Here is an 8,970-nt window from a genome sequence, read left to right as displayed (position 1 = left end):
AAATTAATTTAAAATTCAGTTCCACGTTTCAAATACACAAAAGGCCCTGGTGGCTAGTGGCCACCAGATGGGACAGCACAGATACTGAATGTGATCACGTCGGAAAGTTCTATGGGCAGCGCTGTACCAGAGGCCTGTGGTTCTGAGAAGGGAAGAGATATGTCCCATCACAGAGCAGCCTCTCCAGCCTCCCCACTTGCCTGTTCAGAAGGAGATCCCCCAAAAGAGGGTAGAGTGGACACACCATTCTACTGCCCAGCCCCTGGTTCCTGTCACACGATGACCCGGCCCAAGAAGACAGGGGTTCTCTGTCCCTTCGTCAGTACACGCTACATTCTGACTTCACCAGATGGAGACCTCTCACGGCACCTTGCCCATAATAGGGGACTTCATAAATGTTCAGCTAGTCCCCCCTACCCTGCCTCAGTTTCCTCCTGAGGAAACCAAAGTCCAGAGTAGCCTTGTTCAGGATTCAGACCTCCAGATTTCCGAGCTATCTAGAAGGATGGGATTTTGGGTACTTTAATGGTCTTAGGCCATTAATGGTCTCATTTTATCTTAGGCATTTCGGGTTTTATTTAAGTCGTAATCCAAGTGATGCCACTTGTATGTCAATCGTGTGACCTTTAGTGTTGCTTTATCTGGGGCTACAGGTGTGACGGTGCGCTGGAGCTCGCAGGAATCGAACAACGGAAAACGTTGTTTGCGCTGCACAAGACTCGTACAGGATGTGGCTCAATGGCTTAACAAAAAGAATTAAGTAGCAAGTAGAATCCATATTTTGTTAAAAGGACGGGAACTTACCACCTACTCTGTCTGAGAGGGCCTAACAGATAAGTCAGCACCTTGTAAGAGAGGGAGCAAGCGGCCTCATCGTCCTGCCTCCACAGACAAGGGCACAGAGGCTGGGGTACGCGACCTGCCCAAGACCTCACAACTACCAGGTGGTGGAGCTCGGTCTCACACACGCAGTGGCCTCAGCACCCAGAACATTCATCTGGACCAAGAACCCTCTTGACTCTGCAGGTGTTGAATATCAGGACTTGAGGGAGGTTCCAGATCATCTAGTCCAACCCATTTCCTTAATCACATGGATGCTGAAGACCATGGAGGGGGGCATCCTTCTGCCCAAGGTTACTCAGCACGCTTTTCAGGGCAGACTTTAAACCTGAGCGTGGGTCTCCCGACTCCCATTTGGTCTTCCTTTTGCTTCACTACTTGCAAAGAGCCTAATAACTAAAATGACCCCTGAGCATCTTCTGGTTGCCCAACTTGTGCTGGATGCTTTTGTGGGAAAACCAAACCCAAACCTTGGACTGGCAGAGAGAAGCCCTGGCATCAAATCTTACCTCAGTTGCTTACCCAGGGACCTTAAGGGACTCGATTTACATCTCAGCCTCAATTTCTCCAGATAAAGAATAGAGATCTGATTACCGAAGCAGAGTGCTTGGCACAAAGTAATTGCTCAAGAAATAGGAACGGGTTCTGAAGATGCAGGGCCTGCCCTTCAGGGTATGGAGGCAAGAGTCACAACATGCAAGGAGGGATTGGGGGACCTCAGGCTCGCTTGTCAGGTCAGACAATGAATGTTAGGATGATCAGGGGGCGATGGGGGTTGGCTCTGTCTGGCACAGGAGCCTTTAACCTTGAGCTGATGGGTTCTGGAGAAATCCTATGGAAAAGGCTGGCCTGCAGGAAGCAGATAGGACACTAGGTGGCACTGGTGGCCCACCTGGGAACGGGAGAACTCAGCAGGCCGCCCCGGAGCCGGGTGACCAGCGCTTCCATTACGGCTTCAAGGAGCAGAGGGATCCGGGGGTCTACAGAGGGAGGGACCCCGGGTGCTGTGCCCCGGGAAAGGATAAACAGGAATTTCACACTCCCTACCAGCCACTCTGTCAGGTATTAATTATCTCAGTGTTCCACATAAGGCGCTGTGACTCAGAGACATTAATTTTCCCCAAGGGATACTATGAAGAAGTGGATTCGGGATTTGAATCCGGGCCCTCTGCTTGCAAAGCCCACCGTCTTTCCAGGAAAATAGGTTGCTACCAGCCAGTGGAAATCCCTCTATTGAAAGAGGCCACCCAGGATGTTACGGGAGGTAAGACCAGGAATTAGGAGGCAGAATTAAAACCGCCTCCTCTCCTGTGATCTTTCTGCACCAATTCCCAGCCCCTTTCACCTGGGCTGCTGCAATAGCTTCCTAATCTACTTCCCTGCTTCTGTTCTTACACCCCTAACGGTCTGTTCTCTAAGTGATTGTATTAAAATGAGACCACATTATTCCCCAGTTCGAAACCCTCCAATGGCTTCTTATCCCAATTAGAACAAATTCCTTACCAACCCTACAGGCAGTGGCGTGCTGGTAAATGCTTAATAATGGGCTCTCAGGGGTGGGGAGCCCCGATTTGTAGCATTTGCTAATTGTAGAATGCCTTCTCCCTCCAAGGCCAGTTTCAAGCTTCCAGTATGACATCACTGGACAATGAGTGCTCCAGAGCCCGTCTGAGTTGGCTCCAGCACAGTGCTTCACCAAGGCCCCATGTGTAGGAACTGGTCCCAGACTACTTCTCCAGAGGAACTTCTTATCCTACTCCCTCTGTTCCCTCTGCTGGATGCCTGGGTTTCTTAATGTTTCTTGGATATAGCAAGCACACTTCTACCTCAGGGCCTTTGCACTTGCTCTTCTCTGTGTTTGGGATGCTCTTGCCCCAGATCTGTGCGCGACTTGCTGGACTTCATCCAGTTCTCTGCTCAGATGTTGCTGAGAGGCCTTCCCTGAACAACTCACCTAATATATATATATATATGAACCCCTGCCCTCTGTCACTAACTCTGCTTTATGTTTCTGTAAGGGCACCAATCAGTGGTGATAAATGTTAGACTTTTTTATACTTAGTTGTCTAGGTCATTATTGTATTCCCATGCCTAGAACAGGCCAGACTCAAAGAATGCACTCAATAAATATTTATTGGATTAATAAATGAGTAACTGTCTTTCCTCTACATGGAAGGGGACCCACTTGCAGCTTGGGCCAAACCCCACTCAGGCTTAGTGACTAGACATCTGAGACCCCACTAGCATCACAGCGTGGGAGTCTTGAGTCATTGGCATTAAATGTGGTATGGATGAGGCCCCAGAGGCCTGAGGAGAAACCATCAAACCACAAGACAGGGTGATTATGTAGAGAAAAATTAATCTCGCTTACAAAAAGACTACATACTAAAATTCCAAAACACACGAGGAAAGCTAAAGCTGATAATGCCAACAAAATCAGTAACTGGTAGAATGACTCCACTACAGACAAAAACAAGTAAAAGAATTATCTAAAAACAACTTCAAAATCGATGTTGAAGCTCTTCAAATAACATCCACCCATAAAAAGAGAAACAAATTATAATATTAAAGCAGGAAGAAATGAAAACCATTTCTAAACTCTGGGGATGAGAAATACAGTCATGGAAATTAACTGGGGAGACAAAATAAATCTGGCTTGGACACACTAGAAGATAGGATTCATTATTTGGAAGAGAGAATTGGGGATCTCACCTAAGATGCAACAGGGATAAAGGGCAGTGGAGAAGTCGGAGGGGCTCTATGGGCCGCAGAGAGGTTGCAGCCCGGGTTGATGGGTGCCCCTGTTCCCTTGGCTGATCCTTGCACTCACCTGAAGACCGCTCTGTACAGGACCACACCCTTGGCCTTTCCACCTGGGAGCATTGTCTGGCTGCAGGAGCCTGCTCAGCTTGCACAAAGGGTGGGCAGAGTTGCTGGGGCATTGGCCCCAGGAAAGACCCTCAAGCAATAGGGGACATTAACTAATGTTAATGGATAAATGCTTCACCTTCCTTGCCCCTTAGTGGGACAATTATGCAGCCTATTTCACACAATCTCCCATAGCCCCCCCCCCCCAATAGGACCTCAGTGACTCCCAACAGGAACCTGCTCATGTCAAATCCTATATCTCTCCTCTGTCTCATTTCCCCACTTATTCACTGCGCTTCCTGGCCTCATTTCCCAAATAAATGACTTGCATCCCAATCCTTGTCTTGGGATCCATTTTGGGGAAACCCAAACTAAGGACAGGAAAATAACTGTGGCTTACACAAGATACAAATCCATTTCTCGCTCATGGAGTAGTGGCCCAACATTAGGAAGTTTAGGGCAACCTCATAACGTCATGGAGACACCTTCTATCTCAATTCTACTTTAAGGTCTAAGATGACTCCACCAAGCTCCAGCCATCTCGTGCATTTTCCAGATGGCAGGAGGAAGGGCAGGTCAGAGGGTAGCACACACGCCTTTGCTTTAAAGACATTCCAAGGAAGTTCCCTGAGACTCATGCTTTTACCCATTGGGCAGAACCCAGTTATTTATCCATTAAGTAGATAAAAGGAAGAAGTATAGTCATTATTCCAAGTGGCCGTGGGCCTAGTTACAAGTCAGAGATTCTATTTCTAAGGAAAAGGGGGAAAATAGATACTGGGGAACAACTTGCATTGTATGCCCCCAAGCAGTGAAGAAGTTTAGGTCTACAGAATGCCATACAGGAGTTCCAGGAGGGCACGGGGAGTGCAGAAGAAGCAAGATTAAAAAAAATAAGGCTGAGAATTTTCCAGAATTAAAGACAGACACGAGAGCTCAGTGCTGAACGGAGCAAGGAGAAGTAAATTCACACCCAGACGTGCTGTAGTGAACCTACAACATAGCAAGGATAAAGAGAAAGCACGAAAGCCACAGCAAAGACACCTCGGCCTCCTGGGGCCCCTCATCCAGAACCAGGCCTCATGCCGAGGGGTCACACGTCCGGTCACGGAACCTGAGTGGAGCCTGGCCCCGGCCCCACCTGGGGGTCCTTCAGCCCCTCAGCCCCCCAAGGGAGTTGAATTTCTGGCTGCTCCCCCGGCTTCTGCACCCTCATCTCTAGCTTCCATGTTACCTAGCCCCTTGGGTGTCTCTTACATTTCTGGGCCTTAAAAATGTTTATCTTGGATTTGAGCACGACTTTTCCTGTTTTGAATTTATCTTTTTTTTTTCTTTAATCATTGCTCTAAGTTTAATGCATGGAGGTGGGATTCAGAACATGAACGTATAGTACCATCTTGACCAGAGGTCTCTGGATCCTTTGGATCTCCCCAGAGTGGAGACCCTCTGCCTATGAAGAGGACTGTTTCCAGCAGCCAGGCAGGCAGATAGGGGGAACGAAGGAACCTGCCCTTCTGGAAGCTTCTATTTTCTTCTCCAAGGAGACACAGGCTCTGGAGGACAAGAGAGCCCCCCTGAATAAGGCTTCTTTGGGCCTCCTGGCCTCCCAGTCTCCCGGTTCATTGCCCCCTGACTGTCCCAAGTCATTCTGTCACAGGGCTCCCTGCCAACATTCCACCTCAAAGGTCCTCACTGATGCGGGGCTTTAGGTGTTCATGGCCATATTTGAATTTCAACAAGGGACTCACAAAGATGTTTTCATCTTTAAAATGTACAGGAATGGAATTCAAATGGTGGAATGACAGGCTGTGTGTGGGGTCGATTGGCTGGGTCAGAGACATCACACCTGGCTGGCGGGGAGAGCTTTCTGACGACAGGAGCTGTCCAACAAGGCGTGGGCTGCTGTCACTGGAGGAACTCAAGCGGTGGACGGCTGACCTTCCACTGGGCGCCAGGCGGGGCCCTGGATGGAAGGATCTGGAGGCAAGATGGAGGGTTCTGGGAGAAGCAAAAGAAGCAGCTGAAAAGTGTCACTAAGATGTTCTTACTGCTCTGAAGCCAGCCTCGGTCCCCACGCTGATACGTTTCCAAAAGCGTATCCTACGCTGCTACCCTGAGAATGGGGCACCTAGGTCACCTTTTGGGGGTCTGGCCCCTGAATGATAGGGTTGGACTCAAGCACAGGGGTTCTCAGAGTCTCCGCCAGCAGATCTTAGGGTCCAGGCCACGAGGAGCTTCCCCTCTGCTCCCCAGAACTCAGCCCCCTCAGTCTACCCCACGCATGCTCACCCACCTGCGTGACCCGTTCAGAAGAGGTGACCCCACCTGCCAGTGCGGCTGTGCTTCAAAGCCTGTGTTATCTTTCATGTTTCACAGTTACCATAGCAGTCAGATTTATCTTCATCTTTTACAATTCAAAAATACTAATGGAATTACTGGTTTTGTCTGTGTTTTAAAGCCATAGCATCTTTTTCTTTCACTGCTATCCCTTAAAATGTCCTCAAAGGGATAAATGTAATCCCAGAAAGACCTTCTCAGGGAAAAAAATGGGTATTTTCCCCCCAACTTTAGTGGGGTTTATAGCATGACTGGCAGCACAAAAGAGTTTCTATAGCATGATTGGTGTCATACAAGGGGGTCTCCTAAGGGCCCTTTCACTGTCCACCTCTCTTCCGGGTCCCGGCAGGTGAAGGCAGGGTCCCTGCCAGCCATTGCACTTGTCATTGCTGGTGGCTTCTTGGAGGAAGGAATTGTGTGCTTCGTCTTTACAGTGCAGTCCCGTTCTTCCCATTTTACAGATGAGGAATCAGAGCTGAGAGAGGTGAAGTGACTTGCCCAAGGTCACACAGCCAGGAAGAGGCTGAGTGCCCTACTCTCTCTCAACCATATTCTCTCTACATCCTCTAATTGGTCTCTGTTTGGCCTTTTCTCAGAGAGGGTTTCTGCCTTTTTTTTTTAAAATAGTCTCCGTAGAGACTGTCAAATATTGCCAGTGCTGACCGTATTTCAAGTCCTCACCGCAGGGTATTGGGGAAAGTTTTCAAATAGCAATGATTGCACCTGGGAGAAACCGCATTTGCTGCAATCCTGCCACTGTGCAAAGCTTGGGAGGATTTTTGTTCTGCTTACGCAAGAATTTCTATGTGGATTTTTTTTTTTTTTAGGATTGTATTTATTTATTCACGAAAGACACAGAGAGAGAGGCAGAGACACAGGCAGAGGGAGAAGCAGGCTCCATGCAGGGAGCGTGATGCAGGACTCGATCCCAGGACCCCGGGATCAGGACCTGAGCCGAAGGCAGACGCTCAACCACTGAGCCACCCAGGCACCCCTTCTATGTGGATTAGAGCCCTTAGGTCACGACACAGTGTCTTCAATTTTAGCTTTCAGCTGTGTGGCACTTTGCATTTTGAGATACCTTTTCTGATTATCAGTATAATATGCGATCTGTTCTTTGCTAACTTTTGGAGGGTAACTCTTTATTATAAAATAATTATAGATACGTAGGAAGTTGCCAAAAATAGTGCACAGAGGTCACATGACCCTTCCTCCAGGTTCTCCCCCCCAAAAGGGTACCTATCAAATCAAACCCAGGAAATCCGCACTGGTACAATGCGTGGGTACAGTTCTGTGTCATTTTGTCACACGTATAGATTTATGTCACCACCATTGTAACTGAGATACAGAACATCCCATCACCACAAAGTTCCCTCATGCTGCCCTTGACTCTTACATCACGGACTTTCCTCCCACTCTCTCGAAGCCCTGGCCATCGCGAATCTTCTCCGTTCCCGTCATTGTTTTCATGTCTAGAATGTCATATAAATGGAATCCCACAGTCTGTAACCTTTTGAGATTGCCTTTTTTCACTCAGCATAATGCCCTTGCCCTCTGTCTGGGTTGTTGTCTCTATCCACAGCTGGTTCCTTTTTATTGTTAAGTAGTACTCCACAGGGCCGGGGGTGGGTACAGTTTTGTTTTGTTTTTTTTTTTAAGAACTTGGACGTCCAGAAAATATACAAAAAATATAGGGAAAACAATCCCAAGCCCCCAGATTGGAGGGGGGAGTCTCCTGGTCTCCCTCTGGCCCAGGTGAGGACTGGCATAGGGAGAAGACAAAGCCGCGTGGCTGCTCCCTCTCCTCCCCTCCGTGGAACTCCAGCTGGCTGTGAGGACTCTCTCTCTCTGCATCTCTCTTTTCTTTTTTCCCCTCTCTTTCTCCTCACCCCGTGTGTCTCCATCTGCCTCTCTGAGTCAGTCTCTCTCTTTTTCTCAAACCACAAAACATGGCTAAATGCAATTTCCATTGAGTGCAAAATCTTGTGTCTGTGCTTCATTATTCTGTCTGGATTCGTACATGTTTTCAATTGCATAATTCCCCTCCTTCCTCATTTTCTCCCCAAGACTTTCTCCCACATAATATGAGCATTTGGGGGCCAGCTTTTGACAGTTCTGCCTTTGAATGTTGTGAAAAGTGGAGCGAGTGCCTCTTTCAGCCCTGCACCACCAGGGAAGCTTGGTTGGCAAGTTCCCCGGGGCTGCTGCAGTGCTTTGTCCCTTAGGCCAGGCCCGGGTGGCGGGAGTGCCCCTTTACCAGCCCGCAGGAAGGCCAAGGTTGCAGCACCTGCCTTAGAAGAGTCCAAACAACATTCTGACGGCCAACTCCTGACCCTCCACCCCACTGGCGACCACAGCGTCAGGGCCAAAATCCCCTCCCTGGCTACTCAAGAGTCTTAAGCATCTGGACCGACCCTCTTCGTTCGTTTAAGCCTTTGATCCTTTATGACTGGAAAGTATAGTCTTTTGCTCCAATAGCCACTGCAGCTTTGAAATGGAGTGTCTCAGAAATAACCTAGACATCCAAGAAGTGAATAGTTAAATACATCGTGAGACGTCCTATATAGGATCAAACATTAGAAAGTCACTAAAAATCATGGTTTGGTAACTCAACAGTTGAGCATCTGCCTTCAGCTCAGATGGTGATCCCTGGGGTCCTGGGATCGAGTCTCTCATGAGACTCTCCCTGCAGGAAGCCTGCTTCTCCCTCTGCCTGCATCTCTGCCTCTCTGTGTGTGTGTCTCTCGTAAATAAATAAAATCTTTAAAAAAAATCATGGTTTGGAAAGTTCTCAGAATGGGAAAGTATGCACAAGATACCGTTAAAATCCCAATGATGTAAAAATACTTAAGTATGGAAGAATGGCTTAGAGAAAAAGCACCAAAGTGTTAAAGGTTCTTACTTCTGGATCGAGGGATTATAGAT

The 8,970-nt window shown here is 48.3% G+C and overlaps 1 non-coding gene across 1 annotated transcript; it reads right to left on the bottom strand.

The window, feature by feature from the left end:
* Positions 1-6,672: 6,672 nt before the first annotated feature.
* LOC129520945 (U4 spliceosomal RNA) lies at positions 6,673-6,813 on the bottom strand. The gene has a single exon (XR_008666712.1). It is a non-coding gene; the product is annotated as a U4 spliceosomal RNA (small nuclear RNA).
* Positions 6,814-8,970: the final 2,157 nt, after the last annotated feature.

This window comes from Nyctereutes procyonoides, unplaced genomic scaffold (genome assembly GCF_905146905.1).
Source record: "Nyctereutes procyonoides isolate TBG_1078 unplaced genomic scaffold, NYPRO_anot_genome, whole genome shotgun sequence".
Taxonomy (NCBI): domain Eukaryota; kingdom Metazoa; phylum Chordata; class Mammalia; order Carnivora; family Canidae; genus Nyctereutes; species Nyctereutes procyonoides.
Note: the sequence above shows the minus strand (reverse complement) of the source record. Positions and strands in the feature narration are given on the sequence as shown.